The sequence below is a fragment of the Entelurus aequoreus genome, linkage group LG13 (genome assembly GCF_033978785.1).
Source record: "Entelurus aequoreus isolate RoL-2023_Sb linkage group LG13, RoL_Eaeq_v1.1, whole genome shotgun sequence".
In the NCBI taxonomy this organism is placed as follows: Eukaryota; Metazoa; Chordata; class Actinopteri; order Syngnathiformes; family Syngnathidae; genus Entelurus; species Entelurus aequoreus.
The window spans coordinates 70180742-70201439 of NC_084743.1; the positions used below are offsets into that span (position 1 = coordinate 70180742).

Sequence of the window (20698 nt, forward strand, 5' to 3'; positions counted from 1 at the left end):
TAGTGGAGCACCCCCTGGTGTTGTGGTTATGGCGGTCATTTACGTTAAGGAAGTAGTTTGACATGTACTTCGGTATCAGGGAGGTGTAGCGGATTTTATAGACTAGGCTCAGTGCAAGTTGTTTAACTCTGTCCTCCACCTTGAGCCAGCCCACTTTAGAGAAATGCTTACATTTCATTGTGCAACATGCGAATGTTTTAAGGGGAACTAAATTTGATCTCTGACAGAGGTACAAATTATTTCCAAAGTTGGACCCCCACCTAGACATACAATACAACAAGTACATAGCTGAGGAAAAACAAGATTTGTTTGTTATTTTTATTTTAAGTGGGCCAAATCACCTATATTACAAATTAATCTAATGACAATTACTGTTGTTATTTGATATTAATAATAACACATTGAACTTGTTCTTAAGTCAGATTTGGGACAGGTGTGATGCTGGTATGGCCACAGTGTGCACATCTGATGTGCGCCACTGAATGCTCAGGGAGTTTTAGCATTTGCTCAGACACATGCAACATTAGAGGGAACATTGGCGTTCACTCGGTTTGTCCCTGCTGAAGAATAAGCTTTCAATTAAGTTGTCTCACACAAACAAAACACTGCAATTAATGTTAACATGGATGTCAAATTTTCAATCATTCTCTCGTAGAGTGCCAGGTGGGACTGCATGGAGACAACTGCACTGGTATCTGCAACTGCGTGAATGGAGGGATGTGTGCGGGTGAGACAGGAAGGTGTATCTGTCTACCTGGCTGGACAGGACTGCTCTGCCAAACAAGTGAGTGTTAAAGGACCCATAGTGTCCATATGACTGACATTCTCTATGTAGTTTTTGCTCCTAAAAAATAATCTGGTAGTCATTTCCCATAGCATCAATTAGTTTTCGAGTAACGGATAGATATCTAACTGTACTTGGAACACCCTCTTTCCGTGACCAGACTTGATGTATCCGCTCCTTCTTGGTGGGATGTTATCTACAGAACTGGAGCCCATTTCCCCGCATAGAAAGTGTGGATAAAGGAATGTAAAATTTATATTTTCTACACTTAATTGCATGTTTTTGTCACCCTGGTTCATGATGACCTAAAACTGGTTAACATTATGGGCAAAAAATATATACAATAATTGCCACTTACGGACCTTCCTGCTCTTACATAGACAACGTAGTGCATTTCCTCATTCTCTTTCAGCATTTCCACAATCATCTTGAGGAAAACATCAGTACAAGAGGGCGCAAAATAGAATACTAGCGGCATACCTTCTTTTTTTTTGCATTTTAAATTGCCTGGTCTGCTCTTCTTTCTCCGGTTTTTCGCAGTTTATGACTCAGTCTTTCATTTTTTCCATCCAAATTTCGACCAAAACCATTCTTCTTGGAAGTTAGAATCATTAAAATGATCGCCACTAATGACATTTACTCTCACTTGGTCCCATTTTGCACATTTGACTGGAGAGGTCCATACTTTCCTTATATTCCCATCATTTGGAAATGTATGTACGCTGACCCCTTCTTCTGCAACTATGCATCTGACAGCCATATTTGATAATTGCCTCAAATTATGTGCAAAAATGTCACGATTCCAGATAAAGACGCTAGCAAAACACATACTACACAATATGAACTTGCCTCCAGTCTTCTGTAGGTGATGTCAGCAGACTGATGTAAGCTCGCCCACATTTTGAAGCTACAGTAGGAAGGGGATTCTTATGGCCCCATTCGTCGCGGATTACCTGAAACATGAAACGTGATATGGGTGGATTCCCTATCTACTTTAGCCACCAGACGGCAGTAGAGTGTTGACAACCTTAAAATTCGTGGCAATTCCAACTTTGACTTTGACCAGTTGCTATGTAGAGTGGCGCTTTCCATCATTTTCAGCTGACTGCAATGCAAAATGATTAACTCCCCACCTTCCACTTACAAGAGATCCATCCAGAAATGGTGCCTTATGAATCCCTTCCCTATTGTAAAAGTGGGCGTTCTAAACAGTGCTAAAATCTTTAGAAGACAAGCCTAAAATGACTACTTTTTCTATTTTGGGGGGAATTTTATCTGTAGACATTATTATTAGGTCCAGAATTATGAAACAAGTGCCAATGTTGTCAACATTAGAGAAGACCTTTAAAGGTCACAATACAACTAATCATCAAAATGTCAGATTTTTAAATGTATGTAATCTCTCTCTCTTAGAGGTGGCAATGTTTGGGCACCTCATGATTCGATTACTATTCAGGAGCTACGATTTGATTAAAAATCAATAATTGATGCATCTTTAATATATATATTTTGATACAGTTTTCCATCCATCCATCCATTTTCTACCGCTTGTACCCTCTCGGGGTCGCGGGTGCTGCTACAGCCTATCTCAGCTGCATTTGGGCGATAGGCGGGGTACACCCTGGACAAGTCGCCACCTCATCGCAGGGCCCACAGACAGACAACAGTCACATTCACACACTAGGGCCAATTTAGTGTTGCCAATCAACTTATCCCCAGGTGCATGTCTCTGGAGTACCTGGAGGGAACCCACAAAGTTACAGGGAGAACATGCAGACTCCACCCAGGACCGTCGTATTGTGAGGCACATGCACTAACCCCTGTGCCACCATTCTGCCCTACATTTCTTTTCGTTTTACTAAATAGGCATTCATCACTTGCAATTTTTAAAAACAGTGCATTTGTATTAAGAAACAGTTGAATTAATTCCCATTACATTTATCATATTACCGTATTTTTCGCACTATAAGGCGCACCGGATTATAAGGCGCACCTTCAATGAATGGCATATTTCAAAACTTTGTTCATATATAAGGCGCACCGGATTATAAGGCGCACATATGCATCCATTAGATGGAGCTGCGCTAAAGGGAATGTCAACAAAACAGTCAGATAGGTCAGTCAAACTTTATTAATAGATTACAAACCAGCGTTCTGACAACTCTGTTCACTCCGAAAATGAATAAACAACTGTTTTATTATTTTCCCCGAGGTAAAGTCTGTTACGTGGTGTTTTGTTTATCTTTTAACAACAGCAAGGTATAACATGTAGTGCAACATTTATGTCACATAGTGGAGGGGAACTTTTCCCTGATTCAATAAACACGCAAAAAAACAGTGGTACTGTTACGGTAAATCAAACGTTAGTGCAATCACAATATAGTAACACTCGAAATAGTGCAGAGCAATAACAATATATCAATAACTCAACGTTGCTCATACGTTAATGTCACACAACACAACACACAAAATAAACATGTAAAGCTCACTTTATGAAGTTATTCCTCATCCACGAATCCCTCAAATTTTCTTCTTCAGTGTCCGAATTAAACAGTTGGGCGGATACGGCATCCAACATGCCCGGCTCCGTCTCATCGAAGTCGTCATTAATCGAGTCAGTGTCGCTGCTGCTCTATTCCCGTGTTCTGATCGTCTCAAGTTTAAACTCTGCGTCGTAAGCGTGTCTCTTAATAGGAGCCATTTTGGGGTCTTTACATAAACAAACAAATGGAAATCAAAACGGCACGCCTCGCGCAGTCATATATCCCAGCATGCACCGCACGTTTCTTCTTCTTCTTCTACGGGGGCGGCTGCTTACCGTAGAAGAAGAACTTCTTCTTCTACAGGGGAAAATGAAGACGGGGGAAAATGAAGTCGGCGGCTGCTTACTGTAGTTGCGATTGATTGATTGATTTAAACTTTTACCTGTTGGAGGCTCAATATCGGTCCATATATAAGGCGCACCGGATTATAAGGCGCACTGTCAGCTTTTGACACAATCTGAGGTTTTTAGGTGCGCCTTATAGTGCGGAAAATACGGTAATGGAAATGTGTGCAAAACTGGAACATGAGTAACCTGAATTACAATCCCAATTAAAATTTACAATCGCCTATGTCCGAATTGGATTGCATCTACAATTATCTCCCTCACCACTACTCTCCCTCTCACCTCTGCACTTCATTTCTAACCAATAACAGTGTTTTTTGTCAAACCTGCTGCATAAAGGCATTTTGTGCAATAGTCATTAGTGCCTTTAAACACCACCACAGTAAAACAATCAACATGCATGATGTGTATGTAACGCACAATATACTGTAATCATTGCAGTACTATACAAACTTTATACTCCTGGCAAACATTTCATGCGATGCCAACACCAGGGCTTTATTTGATGTTTCATGATGTGGTCCATACCATGTAAGGACTATCTAACAGCCCGACTCCTTAACATCACCTCAGACCCTTTCCTCTCCTCACACGCTCTCCAGACATCTGATAAATGTTACACACCAGTTGCCAAGTAAAACACAAGGCATTGTTTTTGTCTCCTCAGCAGCGGATAAGGGCTTTTGGAAGGCAGACATGCATAATGACAGCTCCGTAATTGCCTCTTTAGTCTGGAGTCCTTTCTTATCTGTTCACCACGCCGAGTGTTTGAGTGCAACGGGCTCACCCGTAAACACGATCGGTTCACAAGATTCACGTTGTGCACTGTATGACTGATTGCATTCATTCTTGTGACGAGCACAGAGAAAGTGTATGTGTGGAAAAATGTTCCCATGTGTTTGGGCGCCGGAGAAAGTTGATGGGAGTTTTGTGACCAGTTGATATTGAGAGCCCGTGTATGTTGATGTGCTAAAGTGAGGCAGGAAAGGGAAATGTTTCTTTGTTCCTACAAGCTACTGGCTGAAAGTACTCCCTGCTGCAACACTTTTTAAATGATAAGATCAGCATTGTGAGAATACAGGATTAGTTCAGTAGTTTTTTTTCCTCATGATGAGGTTCTTCCATCTCAAAACAAACAACGTGTACCTGTTAGATAATAGGACCATCGTTGCTTTCATGGTAAATGGAGAAAACCTACTTTTTCATCCAATTCAAGTCCATTTAATAGTGCAAAGATATTACTACATCACGGACACACTTAATTATGCGTACATATTTTTGCATGTCTTAAAGCATACTCTATGTATTTTTGGCCTAAATGAGTAATTGTCAAGCATAAAAATGACTGAATGAACCAAAAATATGACTACGGTATCTCAAATTACGGGCTTAATTGGTTCTGTAAAGGAGCTTTTGACTCAAAACACTTGTATCTGAACAATTGTATTGTTGATAATAAAGGTAAAGTACTGGTATTGTTTATTATCAATTGCACTATTTCTATTGGTATTCATATTGCTCCATTTTTAGTGTAATAATGCTCATTGTCATTTCTGTATTTTTTTTAAAATTTTTTTAATTTTCGCTAACTGCTTATTTGCTATTACTTTTACCATCATATTTGTACATGTCATATTTGCTGATGTTGCTCTGTTGTTGTTGTTGTTGTTGTTGTTGTTGTTGTTGTTGTTTTTGTCTCTCTGTCTAATCCCCCTCTTGTCCCCACAATTCCCCCCTCTGTCTTCCTTTTTCTCTCTTTCTATCCCCTCCTGCTCCGGCCCGGCTGCACCAAATGATAATATAAATACATTTAATAAAGTCAAAATACAAGTAAGGCAACAAGAGAAGTATCCTACACTTCTCTTTTGTAAAGTAAATCTGAACAGCCGATATGGGCATCTACATCTGCTATATGATTTGCCCGAGAAGCTGGGCAGGACATTATAAAAAAAAAACAAAAAAAAAAAGAAGAAAAAAAAACCCACTTGTATCTCAAATCAACTTCGCCAATTGTAATTAATTAAACTCAATTTAATTAGTGCTTGCCCCCCCAAACACCATGCAACATGCCTTTTAAAAAGAATAAAAACAACTTTTAGACAAGAAATATTGCATAAAAACAATAAAATAGAATGTTCTACAAACAACTACAGAAGTTTTATGAAGTACTGTAATAACAATGCACAGTATTTACCTTAGAGAGGCTTCTATGGTATGTTCTTCCAGCTGCTTCTCAGTCAAACACACCATAATTTCCATATTTTCATGGATAAATGTCCGCCGTTTTATATATCATTTTAACATACTCAAATTGCTTCACCTAGTCTGCTATATGCGATGTCATGTTTTTGATTTTTTTTTTTTTAAATTTAATTTAATGAATATAATCCGCTTGTTATTCTCAGCACTGTCCTACACACTCACTTTCTTCCTACCAATGGTTGGGGAAAAAAAAATGTTTTGTCTATCTTCAGCTATAAGTTAATGCTAACAACTAAACCCAATATTTTGGGCGGATCTTACGGAGTTCACTGTAACATTCGCTACGCCAACTAACTGTTGTAACTACATTTTTAGTTTTGAACTTAAAGCATAAAAAATAGCCAAGAGACAGCTCTTATCTCTAGACACTGAGGCACTGCTAAGTTGAGGTACCATTGCAATACAGTAGTACTGGCCACTAGATGACTAACCAGTCAGAGCTAATTGTTCAGTACCGTGGCCATTGATTGGCTCAGCTTCAGGAGCATTACTATATTGGATTTATCTTCTGTGGACATTCAATTTGAATTATCCTGAAGGCCAAACAGAACATAAATATATTCAAGTTTTTAAGGGAGTAAAAACATCTTGGATTTGATTTCTTCATTTTTTACTTTTTTTGTTCAAATTTCTCAATAAACTCTGTGCAGTAGTCCTCCTCCAGCACAAGCCCCTTTCGACTGCGTCTCCACCCCGTCAGCCATGTTGCAGTTTTTATCACTTCAATATCGTGTCTACTGACAGACACAAGTTACAACTACACGCTACAGCCGAAGATTTTAGCATGTGTGAGCCAATCTGCCACACAACAAAAGGATAGAGAACGATAAGGAACATATTGACTCCAGCTTTGCACTACAACTGGATAAAAATGGCCGACTCTTCGGGTAAACGTCTACCATATATGGAAATATCCAGTGATGTAATTCAGGCAAAATAAAAGTCATTAAAGTCTCAAATTCTAAATGGCTGGTTTGAAGCAAGTTTGGAAGAAGGCAAAATTGTGTTAATAAATATCTCTGCCATCCCTCCAAAATTTGATTTTAAATTTTTGGGACTCATGGGGAACCCAGGGTTTCGAATGTTAATGTAATCGAATGTGGGTAGCCGCCACGGTGTTTTCATTACTGCCACATCTTTAAAATAAGGTTGTTGTTTTTTTTAACTTGAAAACAAATTAAAGTAATATAATATATTGTAGCCCTGACAAGAAATCACACAAAGTCTGCCGCTATTTTTAACTTTTATTACCAATCTTATGATAACAAACGGCACAATTCCAACAGGTTTTACATCCCGTGTAAACACGTTTGCCTCGTGAGTCCGTGCTTCCCCGGACACACAACAACACTTCCTCATTGTCAGCCAATCCCCTTTCAGGCACGGACGGTGTGTTTGCAAACATGGGAAAAACTGACATCAAATTCAAACTGCACAAACATAAAACATTAACATTAGCTGGTCTTTACAGTATGAATTGATATATATAACCTATTATTTGCGCACATGTACCGAAAACTTTTCCACCGAAAAAAGACTTTGATCACCGAAAACCGCGCTACCGAAACCGGATATAAACAAAACGCACGCCATTGTGACTGAAGCGTTGACAGCATGTCGGCGATGTAGTCGTAATTTTTGTATATATATATATATATATATATATATATATTGCAGATATACCCACGAACAGCCATCTACAAAATGTGCAAATATTAAGAGGACAGTGGCAGCTTTTAAGAAAAGAAAGTCCAATAAGAGCAACAGCACCTAGCAAGTGTGACGTCATGCTTGCTGCAGCTCGCCTCTTTCGTCAGCGACATCGAGGGACAGAAGTAGAGTCTCTAAACACGGGTACATTTTGTAATAACACCAGAAGAATATGCTAGATTTGTTGCCAGTTGTTTTTAATATTATACGTCATTAAAAGTCTGTAAACACTTGAAAACATGTCAACAAAGTACATTGTACAAAAAGCAGCAACAATTGAAAATATGGCGAAACGATTAAAATATATACAGTATGTTAATACTTTAATATCAGATTTGTTTTTAATGTATGTACATATTTTTGAGTCTTTTTAAAGAAAATTATATCATCATGGCAAATTCTGCATATGACTTTGTGACATCAGGGTGACCACACCCCCACCACCACAGGTATCTCGGCAATTTAGGGGAAATCCTGGAATCCAATTACACAAAAACCAGGTAGGAAAAGTTGGAACCTTGTAAGCTTCTACACTTGTCGTGGGAAACAACCCAAGTCACAGGACTCGTTTTTAACCACTCATCTAGTTTTAACTCCTCTCAAAACCTCCACTTATTCTTTTTCGATTATCTCACTCCAGGATGTCGCGCCGGAACTTACGGACGAAACTGCAAGTCTCGCTGCAGCTGTCTTAACGGTGGCCGCTGTGACTTCAGGACAGGAGCTTGCCAATGTCCTCCAGGTTTCATCGGAGCGGACTGCAGCTCACGTAAGTTTGAAACCATAACATCCTTACTTTTAAATGTATAATCCATCCATCCATGATCAACTTTGCTTATGCTGTTTGGAGCGTAATTTAATACATATTTATTTTGCACCTAAGTCCCAGTGTGTTGGTATTAGGAATAGGTACCGAAAACTCAGTTCCACAATAGCTCCTGTGCCATTGTAAATGATAAACCAGGCTAAAAGAAAAACAAATCTGTTCAAATCGTTTCCTAATTCCATGCAGTCTCAACCACCTGCAACAAGTGCTTGAAAGGGATATTGTGCAAGTAGCGCCTTGTAGGTAATGTGGCGTCTTTATTGAGCAGTGCTCAGTTCCAACACATTTTTGCGCAGTCTGTGTTCTGTACTGCTGAATTTTTAGGTTTTTCGTTTTTCAAGCACCGGCATCATTCGAAAAGTACTAATTTGCCACCGATATACCGTATTTTCCGCACCATAAGCCGCCCCGTGTTGTAAGCCGCACCTTCAATGAATGGCATATTTCAAAACTTTGTTTACCTATTAGCCGCACCGTGTTATTAGCCGCACCTACGCTACGCTAAAGGGAATGTCAAAAAAAACAGTCAGATAGGTCAGTCAAACTTTAATAATATATTACAAACCAGCGTTCTAACAACTCTGTTCACTCCCAAAATGTAATGTGCAAATGTGCAATCACAAAAATAGTAACACTCAAAATAGTGCAGAGCAATAGCAACATCAATAACTCAACGTTGCTCATACGTTAGTGTCACACAACACACAAAATAAACATTTAAAGCTCACTTTCTGAAGTTATTACTCATCCACAAATCCCTCGAATTATTCTTCTTCGGTGTGCTTCACTTGTTTTTTGACACCATCTGTGATGTGGACGCGCATGCAGTCGTAGATCAACAGGGACGGAGCTGCGTGGAAAAAAGTCACCCGGTCTCTTCGCTCATTTTTTCTTCATCCATCCATCCCTTCGAGTTAGCTTTTATGATGACGCCGGCTGGAAAGTTCTCTTTTGGCAAGGTCTTCCTTTTGAATATCACCATGGGTGGAAGTTTCTGGCCGTTAGCATGGCAAGCTAGAACCACGCTTCTCATTCCCTGTGGTGCGAATATTCACCGTACGTGTTCCCGTTGTATCCACTGTGCGGTTCACATGAATATCAAAAGTCAGTGGAACCTTGTACGCGTGTCTTTGGTAGGAGACATTTTGTGGTCTTTACAGAAACACACAAATGAAATGAAACGTAATATCCGCGCGCTTCTTCTTTTACGGGGGCGGGTGCTCACCTTGGCGGTTGCTTACAGTAGAAGAAGAAGCGCTTCCTCTTCTATGGGGGCGGTTGCTTACCGTAGAAGAAGAAGCGCTTCCTCTTCTACGGGAAAAAAAGATGGCGGCTGTTTACCGTAGTTGCGAGACCTAAACTTTATGAAAATAAATATTAATATTAATCCATATATAAGGCGCACCGGGTTATTAGCCGCACTGTCAGCTTTTGAGAAAAAATTTGTTTTTTAGGTGCGGCTTATGGTGCGGAAAGTACGGTAGTTTAAAATGTAAACGATACCATCATTAGTCGATAAAAGGTCGGCTTGAGAACAGCAGTCATATTCAGATGCGTGTACATGCATGAACACCCAAAATAAACATAACCGTATCATTGTTGACATCATTCTTACTGTCCGTTGAAATAACCGCTGCCTTGCACAATAGAAATAAACGTCAGCATGCGCCATTACGATTGAAGTTAGAGCATTGTGAGTTTATGCCCTCTATGTCTAAATACTATCTTCAAAAGTGAGCTTTCCCTCGATAATATTTTGCTTTTAACTCAATTCTTTGTTGCACTGCAGGCTGCCCGAGTGGGTACTATGGCAAAGACTGTGCTAAAATGTGCTCCTGTGGGGAAGATCGACAGTGCCACCCAATTCACGGAAGGTGTATTTGTGCAGCTGGTCGAATGGGACAATCTTGTCAAGGTACTGAAAGGCAACACTGATATTACATAATTGCTCTTAATGATGTATCCCCTCATGCCAGAAATGATTATATTTAGTTAATTTCTATCTCTTATAGTATTGTTTACATGTCTTTAGGCTAGGGTTGCGCAATATAGACGACATATGATATAAATCATATACATTTGGTCAACGATAAGAGATTAAAATATCGTCATGTCGTGATGATGCATGTTGATGACCCATTCTAGCTCTGTCCTGCATATTTGACAGTGACAAGCGAACATGTGTCTTCAACACAATGTAGTGTCCTCGCTAGTGGCTAATGTCCCTCCACAGTGCAGCTTCTTCTACTTTAGAAAATCCTCGCCTCCATGGTGGCAAATAAAATGAATTTCTTACAAGTACGAGTACAGGACGAACAATAGCTAAACGTGCTACAATACACACCGTAGGAAGATACAAAAAAAAACGCTTAGCTAGAGCTCTTGAATGTAAACAGGGATGGACGGCTTGATACAAATATCATCAGTAACAATACCAAGTAAAGTGACAAAATCGATGTTTACTATTATCACAAAATATTAATTGTTTTTGTAATTATTTACAAACACGGGAAATCGGAGATACGTGTACTTTTTGTTTGTTCTTTTGCACTATTGACTTAACTATTAATTTTGTATGTAATAAAAGGAAATAAGGAATTAATTTCAATATTAATTGAGAAAAATGGAATCATGTAATGATCCTGAAAATTCAAGTATGAACATTGGTGTGGCCAATCATATCCTTGTAACTACTTGGTATTAGATTGATAGCCAAATATTTAATGTCGCCTAAAACTGATAAGTGCTTTGTTAAAAGAAGTGTAGATCTGTGTTACAACACAAAGTAACCAGCTATGAAAAGTAAGTTACAGTAGCAAGTATATTAATAAAAAGTTAAAAAAAAGAAAAGAAAATGGTGTAAAATGTTACTGCGTACATCAGCAGCTAAATTAGGAGTCTATGTAACTCGTTTTAGAATGGCTTTATCATTATACATACCAAATAATATATTGTGATATATATTGTTATCACAAGAGGCTGCAATATATTTCACAATCTCGATTTTAGGCCATATTGCCCATCCTCTATAAAGTTAGACTCTATTTGAACTGCATATAAATTATTGCAATGTCATATGGTGCAACACTTATCCTTGTTATCTTAAAAAAAATGGAAATTCTTCAGAAGAAAGTCATACATGTTATATCATGGGCAAACTTAAATGGTCCCTCCGATCGTCTTTTTGATGGGTAGAATCTCCTGAAGTTTACTGAGTGTAACAGATTCCACAGTGCTTGCATTATGTGTAACGTAGTATATGGATTAAATTCTAGACTCTGCCAGCTCATTCCAGTGACCACTCCTTGTCATTGACAACACGAGAAGTAAAACCTTTATTAAGAGGGAAAAATCGTCATCTATAGTGTACACGCTTTAGTATAGCCTGTAGAGGCCCGGTGATCTGGAATGAGTTCGTAAGCTCTATAAAAGAATCACATTCTTTGAACATATTTAAAAAGTGTTTTAAGCAATATGTACACCTACGTTACGTCATGGCTAAGGATTTCACATTGGTCGCATAATTTTGGTCTTGACCCCCGTATGTATGACTTCTTCAAGATGCAACGTTTTAATAAAATTTGAATATTAAGAAATCGAGACTGATTTGGTGGATTAAAAGCTTCCTTCTCTGTAAATGTAAACCTGTTGGTAAGATGGTATCAAATTGTAAATGGGTATTGGGTAGGTAGATTTAAAAATGTATTGTATTGTACTGTATTTTGTATATTATATCAGTGTTTTTCAACCTTTTTTGAGCCAAAGCACATTTTTTGCATTGAAAAAATCTGGAGGCACACCTCCAGCAGAAATCATTACAAAACGAAACTCAGTTGACAGTAAAAAGTCGTTGTCACCATTGTTGGGTATGACTTTAAACCAGGGGTCCCCAAACTTTTTGACTCGGGAGCCGCATTGAGTTAAAACAATTTGTATATATAATATAATATATATAATCTAAATATGTATATTTATATATATATATATATACATATATATATATATATATATATATACATATACATACATACATATATTTGATATATATATTAGATATATATATGTACATATGTGATATATATATTAGATATATATATATATATTTTATCTATCTATATATACATATATATATATATATATATATATATATATATATATATATATATATATATATATATGTATTATATATACATATATATATATATATATATTATATATACATATATATATATATATATATTATATATACATATATATATATCCCACTGGGGTGAGTTTTCCTTGCCCGTATGTGGGCTCTGTACCGAGGATGTCGTTGTGGCTTGTACAGCCCTTTGAGACACTTGTGATTTAGGGCTATATAAATAAACATTGATTGATTGATTGATTGATATATATATATATATATATATATATATATATATTATAATAATTTATTTATTTTATACTTGGGACTTCCCGCGGGCCTGATTTTGGACGCTGGCGGGCCGGATCCGTAGTTTGGGGACCCCTGCTTTAAACCATAACCAAGCATGCATCACTTTAACTCTTGTCTCAAAGTAGGTGTACTGTCACCACCTGTCACATCACTACGTGACTTATTTTGAGGTTTTTTTTGCCATTTTCCCATGTGTAGTGTTTTAGTTCTTGTCTTGTGCTCCTATTTTGGTGGCTTTTTTTTCTTTTTTTGGTATTTTCCTGTAGCAGTTTCATGTCTTCCTTTGAGCGATATTTCCCGCATCTACTTTGTTTTAGCAATCAAGAATATTTCAGTTGTTTTTATCCTTCTTTATGTGGAAATTGTTGATTGTCATGTCATGTTCGGATGTACTTTGTGGACGCCGTCTTTGCTCCACAGTAAGTCTTTGCTGTCGTCCAGCATTGTGTTTTTGTGTACTTTGTAGCCAGTTCAGTTTTAGTTTCGTTCTGCATAGCCTTCCCTAAGCTTCAATGCCTTTTCTTAGGGGCACTCATGTTTTGTTTATTTTTGGTTTAAGCATTAGACACCTTTTTACCTGCACGCTGCCTCCCACTGTTCCCGACATCTACAAAGCAATTAGCTACCGGCTGCCACCTACTGATATGGAAGAGTATTATACCGTTACTCTGCCGAGCTCCAGACAGCACAGACACTCAACAACAACACATCATTTGCAGACTATAAATACTGGTTTGCAAAAAATATTTTTAACCCAAATAGGTGAAATTAGATAATCTCCCACGGCACACCAAACAATATCTCACGGTACAGTAGTGTGCCGCGGCACAGTGGTTGAAAAACACTGTATTATATGATGCTTGTCCCGCCTTCCGCCCGAATGCAGCTGGGATAAGCTCCAGCCACCCCCACAACCCCGAGAGGGACAAGCGGTAGAAAATGGATGGATGTACTGCATATATTAACAGTGGGTACCTATCCATAAGCTCTAGGCTTTAAGGGCTTACCTTTTTGAAGAACAGACTCTAATATTCACAAAATACACAATGATGTAATATAGATTATGTCCGTAAATAAATAAATAGCAAAAAAAGATCCGCTTAGGTCAGGGGTCGGCAACCTTTACCACTCAAAGAGCCATTTTGGAAAGTTTCACAAATTAAAGAAAACACAAACTCTTCCGCTCAACCGACGCACGGAGAGGGGGGGGGGGGGGTTGATGTGTGGGGGGGTTTGGTGGTAGCGGGGGTGTATAATGTAGACCGGAAGAGTTAGGGCTGCATGGGATTCTGGGTATTTGTTGTGTTGTGTTTATGTTGTGTTACGGTGCGGATGTTCTCCAGAAATGTGTTTGTCATTCTTTTTTGGTGTGGGTTCACAGTGTGGCGCATATTTGTAACGTAACAGTGTTAAAGTTGTTTTATACGGCTACCGTCAGTGTAAGCTGTGTGGCTGTTGAGCAAGTATGCCTTGCTGTCGCCTACGTGTGCAAGTAAAAGCAACATGTGACATGTGGCCGGGCTGGCACGCTGTTTGTAAATGCTATAGAGGACAATTAATGCAGTGCCATTAGGGCACGCCCTTGATTAAGTCATTAGAGTGAAAATAGGATAATATTTTCCCTGGGAGATTTCTAGGAGAGGCAGTCTCCTGGGAAAATCGGGGGGGTCGTTAAGTATATTGGGAAAACCAGGAGGGTCGGCAAGTATGCAGCTGAGCCGCATCAGAGTGGTCAAAGAGCCGCATGCGGCTCCGGAGCCGCGGGTTGCCGACCCCTGGCTTAGGTGGACAGTTTTCCTCAGTAGTACATGTCCAGACTTTGTCCTCAAGAAAAGTCTGTCACACAGGATTTGTATCAGACCTTGAACATTGCTTTTTATCACTCTCTTAAGTAAACAAAGGTTATGGGTAACACATTCTTAGTGTTGGGCCTCTGATAATTACAGGCAGTTTTGCTGGGAAAAACAGGAGCCCATTTGGTTTATCAGCATTTTTAGCAATTGTAAACGGGGCTTTCCGAACCCTGGATGCACTCAGTGCTCACTTTATCTTCTTCAATGTATGTAGACTCCCCAGCTCTTAAACATATCTTGTTTATTGTTTACAGAGACCTATAAGTAGATCGTTTTTCTGTGTTCCGCATGTCTGGATTTAGCCGAAAAGCAAATAAATATACAAATAAATCAAAGAAATCTCCCTTGCTGTTTTTCCAAACTAAATTACCCAGAGAAACATGATGATTCTTTAAACCAGAGCCACATTGGACTACTTTGCCATGGCTTTAATGAACTGTTGCTAAAACAAACACTAAGGCGGCTTGTCTTTGAGTGGTTGCAGAAAGGCCTCTTGCTTGTTTTTGATGGTTTTTGAACACTTATGCTTAGCACAAATTATAAATAATTGAAATATTGTTTATTTTCAGTTCCTACCTTGTAAGTATCGATCACCTAATCCAGACTAGGGTTGTAAAGTCCCACTTTTCCCATCATTATTATTCTATCTCACAGTACAGTATAAAGGGAATTCATATGGCCCCATTCGTCGCGGCTTACCTGACACATGAAACGTGACGAATTGGGGGGTGCACAATCCACTATAGCCGCCAGATGGCAGTAGAGTGTTGAACACCCTAAAATGTCTTTTGTGGCAATACCAGCGTTGACCACAGCGTCAGTTGCTATGGAGAGTGGTGCTTTCCATCATTTTAAGGAGACTGCATTGCAAAATGATCCCCCCCCCCCCTCTCACGCGAGATCCACTGAGGAATGGGGCCATATGAATCCCTTCCCTACTGTAAATATAATTATTTGGCCTTGGAGGAGAGCCCTTTACCTTAACTATTTTTTGAAACCCTAATTTCACTGCCTACCAAGATGTTGTTTGTCTAGTAAACAGATTTTTATGCTCTAGCTATGAAAATATTATGTATATCATGAATAATTCCTACTTACAGTATTATTCTTGGCGACCAAAAGTAGATATGGCTGTGGGAGTGTGGGAAAAAAGACAACTAACAAAAATGTAGTTCAAGTATACCGTAAAGTTAGTGAAGTGAATTGTATTTATATAGCGCTTTTCTCTCGTGACTCAAAGCGCTTTACATAGTGACACCCAATATCTAAGTTACATTTAAACCAGTGTGGGTGGCACTGGGAGCAGGTGGGTAAAGTGTCTTGCCCAAGGACACAACGGCAGAGACTAGGATGGCGGAAGCGGGAATCGAACCTGGAACCCTCAAGTTGCTGGTACGGCCACTCTACCAACCGAGCTATGCCGCCCCGAGTTCAGGGTCATCACCAGCGCCATCGGCATCAAAGACTTCAAGGCCAGTCAGCACTGGGCTTACCATTTCATGGGTAGGCACAGTCACATTTCCTGTCTTCCAGACGACGTAGAGCAGAAGGTGACACACTTTCAGAGATATATAATCAAGATATGTCAGCATGACTACCCTCTTTCGCAGATAGGGAACGCCGACCAGACCCCCTTGACATTAGACGTTACTCGCAACGTCACCGTTGCGGCGAAGGGGACCAAGTCGATTAGCAATCACAACAATTGGGTAGGAGAAAGTTCGATTTACAGTAATGCTCTCGTGCACTGCTGACGGAGGAAATCTGCCACCCTAAGTCGTCTTCAAGAGAAAAACTTTAGGGAGGACAAGGACAAGTTCCCAGCTGGCATCATCATCAGGGCGCAAGAGAGGGGGTTGATGGATGAGGGTCTCGTCGATGACTGGCTTAGGTGTGTATGGGGTCCACGTGTCACCAGGCTGAACAGGCCGCGCAGTCTTACTGGTGCTCGATGGGCCCCGGTAGGCACAAGATTGACGGAGTGAAGGCAGCGATGTGTCAGATGGACGTTGATCTGGTGGTCATTGGTCTTACTCAATGGAGTATGACGTCCCTTCTCCATTCAAGGATGGCCTAAGTCGGTGCTGGACTGACTGGATGATGACCGGAGCACTTGTTCACCAAGACGGGCCGACAATGGAAAGCCGACCGACCTACGATCTACTCATACATCCTGGAGGTGTGGGCGATCACCCCCGAGCTGGTGCGCAAGTCCTCAAAGAAGTGCTGCTTCTCCAACAAGCTGGATAGGACAGAGGATGATATCCTCTGAGGAGTGGAGCCAGCGGAAGAAGACGACAACGAAGACGACTTGATGTACCCTGACTCAGACTCTGAGTTGAGAGCAGTCTTAGAGAGGAAGAGCGGGGGAAAAGATTTCCTGGGTTTTTAACCCATATACTAAAATGCCCTTTTTAGGGTCAACACATTACCAAGAAAAAATAAATGAATGAATAAATGAGACTACCACAAAAATTTAATTTCGGTCACAATATTTTACAATTTACTAGTTTATTTCATAAAAAAAATCTTTCATCACTCCCAAAAATCCGACTCAACATCACTATACACACACACCACAATAAAAAAACAACCACTATTTCTGCCGACTTTGCATATCAAAATAATTGGTTTACATGACTTGTTTCCTCTCTGACAATTTTGAGCAGAGATGCCATGTATGACAGACACAAGATTTGGGTGGAAATTTGCATGATTTATTTTTATCTTTTTTACAAATTCCAAAGTCGAGGTGCGCCTTATAAACGTGTGTATTTATATTGAAAATTTAAGAAATAATGTACTATTAATAATTTACAAGTTATGTAAATATTTGTGTTTGCTACAAATAAACATGAAAGAACAATAAACAAATATACTACAATGACAACTACCGTAATTTCCGGACTATAAGCCGCTACTTTTTCCCCTCGTTCTGGTCCCTGCGGCTTATACAACAGTGCGGCTAATTTACGGCTTGTTCTTCTCCGACACCGACGAAGAGGATTTCGGTGGTTTTAGTACGCAGGAGGAAGACGGTGACACAATGATTAAAGATTGACTTTTCATATACCGGTAGGCTGGTTATTTTGATAACGTACAGACGAGCACTTTGTATTACTTTGCACCGTTGTATTATTTGTACTCTGCACGAATGATGTTCGCCATGTCAAAGATGGGAAAGTTTGATTGAATGATTGAAAGATTTATTGTTAATAAATGGGACGCTTTGCGTTCCCAAACAGTCATCTCTGTCCCGACAATCCCCTCCGTGGTAGCAGGAACCCCTATATACTACGGTAATTACACATCAAAACCCTGCGGCTTATAGTGTATTTTCCCCTAAATTTAGCTGGTGCGGCTTATAGTCAGGTGCGGCTTATAGTCCGGAAATTACGGTACAATAAAATTAAATCCAATACATTCAATAGTCATGTATTTAAATTTCTGGTAAATGTCCATCCATCCATCCATCTTCAACCGCTTATCCAGAATCGGGTCGCGGGGACAACAGCTCCAGCAGAGACCCCCAGACTTCCCTCTCCAGAGCAACATTTGCGACTTCCTCCTGGGGAATCCCGAAGCGTTCCCAGGCCAGAGAGGAGATGTAATCCCCCCATCTGGTCCTTGGCCTGCCGCGGGGCCTCCTCCCAGTGGGACGTGCAACGAGGACCTCCCTAGGGAGACGCTCGTGAGGCATCCGCACGAGATGCCCGAACCACCTAAGCTGGCTCCTTTCCAAGCGAAGGAGCAGCGGCTCTACTCCGAGTCTCTCTCGGGTGACTGCACTTCTCACCCAATCTCTAAGAGAGATGCCAGCCACCCTTCTGAGGAAACTCATTTCGGCCGCTTGTATCCGCGATCTTATTCTTTCGGTCATGACCCACACTTCATGACCATAGGTGAGAGTAGGAATGTAGATAGCTCGGTAGACCGAGAGCTTTGCCTTCTGGCTCAGCTCTCTGGTCGCTGGTAAATGTCCAAAGTTTAAATGAAAAGGTAAGAAAATAGGAAGGAAAGCAAAGTGTGCTGCTTTAGCATTAACTGAAAAAGTAAACAAAACACAATAAATAGGCAAAAACCTCGAAAAAAACTAATGTTTTTTTTTAGACATTATACTTTTAGAGAAAATGCTTGGCTATAACATGAACTTAAATAATACGGTAATTTTAGATATACGTCAGTAAACCTGTCACAATGACGCCATTTGAAGGAATGTTAAAATAGCATTTATGAGTTTTCGAATGGAGGTGATTGCCACTCTGCTAAGCTGAACTAAAACTATTACAAATGACATGTTGATTCGTTTAGCAGAAACAAAGTATAATTGTATCTATCAGTTAATTTAGTCCATCAATGTAGAACAAGCAAACATATGTAGAGCACACGGCCACGCTGATGATCAGCTACTGACGTGATCTGTCACCATAGTTATATGCCAGGGGCCGGCCCTGGGTACAGTAAGAGATGCTGTATAGCTCAAACGGATGATTACTCTCTTAAAAAAGGGAACCTGAGTTGAAATCTCAGTCAGAGGGAATGGTAAAATTTACTATTAGGGTTGTTTTTAATAAAATATTAAATTATGTTTTATTATTGTTTTTTATTGAACTTATCTTTCTAAAATGCTAGTCTTTACATTGTCTGCTGAGAAAAAATATTGCACTTGGATAAATGTAACGGAGGACCATTGTTCTAGTCTACACCATGTTGTTCTGCTGTGTTCTTAACACTACAATGCTTGGCTATAACATGAACTTAAATAATACGGTAATTTTAGATATACGTCAGTAAACCTGTCACAATGACGCCATTTGAAGGAATGTTAAAATAGCATTTATGAGTTTTCGAATGGAGGTGATTGCCACTCTGCTAAGCTGAACTAAAACTATTACAAATGACATGTTGATTCGTTTAGCAGAAACAAAGTATAATTGTATCTATCAGTTAATTTAGTCCATCAATGTAGAACAAGCAAACATCTGTAGAGCACACGGCCACGCTGATGATCAGCTACTGACGTGATCTGTCACCATAGTTATATGCCAGGGGCCGGCCCTGGGTACAGTAAGAGATGCTGTATAGCTCAAACGGATGATTACTCTCTTAAAAAAGGGAACCTGAGTTGAAATCTCAGTCAGAGGGAATGGTAAAATTTACTATTAGGGTTGTTTTTAATAAAATATTAAATTATGTTTTATTATTGTTTTTTATTGAACTTATCTTTCTAAAATGCTAGTCTTTACATTGTCTGCTGAGAAAAAATATTGCACTTGGATAAATGTAACGGAGGACCATTGTTCTAGTCTACACCATGTTGTTCTGCTGTGTTCTTAACACTACAATGTTCTGATGCCTCCTAAATATTTCCACAGTGTGTCCCAAGGGACTTTACGGCTTGCAATGCCGCAACGTATGCAGATGTCAAAATGCAGGTCTGTGTGATCCTATTGACGGAACATGCAAATGTGGCCTTGGCTGGACTGGACCATATTGTGACACAGGTTAGTGTTACACAATACAACTTAAATGTTTACAACAACAACAAAACAATACAATATAACACAGGTGTCAAACTCTCGTGCCAATATTATAATCAACGCACATTCAGCCTGCATGTTGGGCTTCTAAATTAAGGAGAGAGTTCACCATTTACTCAAAATTCTGCAATATGTGTCAATAAATCTGGTCTAAAGTGTATTTACACCCCTGCCCTATAACATTAAGAGATCAGAACGGCTTTTAATTAACATCACATACAATACCACTAAGTATTTTAACCTGTTGTGTGTGTAGCTTGTTTGCAGGGAAAATATGGGGTAAATTGTTCTCAAGACTGCCCTTGCATCAATGGTGGGACCTGCGATCGCTTTATTGGCACCTGCAGCTGTACCGCTGGTTATTACGGCCACTCTTGTCAACACGGTATGCAAACGTT

General features: G+C 39.6%; 1 pseudogene; it reads left to right on the forward strand.

Moving 5' to 3' along the window:
• LOC133663043 (multiple epidermal growth factor-like domains protein 6) overlaps window positions 1-20698 on the forward strand; it is a 142350-nt pseudogene that overhangs the window by 108573 nt on the left and 13079 nt on the right.